Source organism: Arabidopsis thaliana, chromosome 3 (genome assembly GCF_000001735.4).
Source record: "Arabidopsis thaliana chromosome 3, partial sequence".
NCBI classification, from domain to species: domain Eukaryota; kingdom Viridiplantae; phylum Streptophyta; class Magnoliopsida; order Brassicales; family Brassicaceae; genus Arabidopsis; species Arabidopsis thaliana.
In genome coordinates, this window is record NC_003074.8 from 4,976,571 (window position 1) to 4,977,404 (window position 834).

At 29.5% G+C, this 834-nt stretch overlaps 1 long non-coding RNA gene across 1 annotated transcript; it reads right to left on the reverse strand.

Moving 5' to 3' along the window:
• Positions 1-310: 310 nt before the first annotated feature.
• On the reverse strand, positions 311-623 carry AT3G03005. Its single transcript, NR_140961.1, has one exon. It is a non-coding gene; the product is annotated as an other RNA (long non-coding RNA).
• Positions 624-834: the final 211 nt, after the last annotated feature.

Here is an 834-nt window from a genome sequence, read left to right on the forward strand (position 1 = left end):
CTACCTTAAACATCATTGAACGAGAGCATAAAAAATCTATGAATTGAATGATGGCTAAAGAATAATACAATCAGAGGATAAACCGTGTACGGTTCTTTTTATTAACCAAATCGTGATATATAAAAACAATGAAACTATCCATCAAATGAATATATTAATTAAGTTAGTCAAATATTTGATTATTGCTGTTATAAATTCCATGAATATTTCGCAATCCATCAAGTGTTTATAATTAGTATTCCAAAAATAGTAACCTTATAGTAGTTTTAAAAACATCGTAATTAGTGAAAGACTAAGAAAATTAATCCTTTTTTGGTAGCCGATTTGGAAGATGGCTTAATCTATAAGCACGGTCCAAAAAAATAATGAAAATAAATGCAGTGATTTGGTGAACGGGAACATGACAAGAAAAAAAGCAGGTTTTAATTTGTTGGAGTGAAAAAACTAAAATGAAAATGGAGGACTTTTTTGTTCGTGACCAAATAAGATCAAGAACCATGCATGGACCAGATTTCATTGGATTTCGAATGTCTCGGTCCAATCATCATTCATCTAATGTTTTTGTCTATGGGCCATCTGATTTTTGATCGTGTGAGCTTGGAACCGCCGACCGCTTCACCCATCCACATGTACTCACAAATCAACTAAAAACATTCGAAATGAAGGTATGTGTATCAGTACATATACGATAATGTATATTTATATATACATTTTTGCAGCCATTTTAGCAAATAAATCGTAGAGTTGAACTTATTTACAACTAAATGCCATTAGCATTAAAAAAAATTTCCAAAATAATTAATTTTACATTAAATTTTTAATTTAAATTATTAA